The 753-nt window shown below is 52.1% G+C and overlaps 1 non-coding gene across 1 annotated transcript; it reads right to left on the minus strand.

Moving 5' to 3' along the window:
* Positions 1-432: 432 nt before the first annotated feature.
* TRNAS-GGA (transfer RNA serine (anticodon GGA)) lies at positions 433-505 on the minus strand. The gene has a single exon. It is a non-coding gene; the product is annotated as a tRNA-Ser (tRNA).
* Between the last annotated feature and the right edge of the window lie 248 nt (positions 506-753).

Consider the following 753-nt stretch of genomic DNA (forward strand, 5'->3'; position numbering starts at 1 on the left):
AGGGGCTCCGGGTGCTGCAGACCCAGGTATGGCATAAGCCCTCTTGAAGGAGGTATCCATTAACCCCACCACAGAGCGACCAGAACTTACATAGGACTGGGAAACAAACTCTTGGCGGGCACTAGGACCCAGGAGAAAGGAGCAGTGATCCCACAAGAGACTGACCCAGACTTGCCTGTAAGTGTCCAGGAGTCTCCGGCAGAGGTGTGGGCTGGCGGTGGCCTGCTGCAGGGCTGGGGGCACTGAGTGTAGCAGTGCATGCATGGGATCTTTTGAAGGAGGTTGCTGTTATCTTCATTACCTCCACCCATAATTTAAAGTGAAGTCGCTCAGTCATGTCCGACTCTTTCCAACAGCCTGCCAGGCTCTCCTTCCATGGGATTCTCCAGGCAAGAGTACTGGAGTGGGTTGCCATTTCCTTCTCCAGGGGATCTTCCTGACCCAGGGATTGAACCTGGGTCTCCTGCATTCCAGACAGACGCTTTAACCTCTGAGCCACCAGGGAAGCCCAACCATAGTTTGGCCCCAGGTAAATAAGAGGGAGGGAATACAGCCCCACTCATCAACAGAAAATTGGATTAAAGATTTACTGGACATGGCCCAGCCCATCAGAACAAGATCCAATTTCAGTCAGTCTCTCCCATCAGGAATCTTCCACAAGCCTTTAGTTATGTCTGACTCTTTGCTACCCCATGGACTGTACAGTCTATGGAATTCTCTAGGCCAAAATACTGGAGTCGGTAGCCTTTCCCT

Source organism: Ovis canadensis, chromosome 12 (genome assembly GCF_042477335.2).
Source record: "Ovis canadensis isolate MfBH-ARS-UI-01 breed Bighorn chromosome 12, ARS-UI_OviCan_v2, whole genome shotgun sequence".
Taxonomy (NCBI): Eukaryota; Metazoa; Chordata; class Mammalia; order Artiodactyla; family Bovidae; genus Ovis; species Ovis canadensis.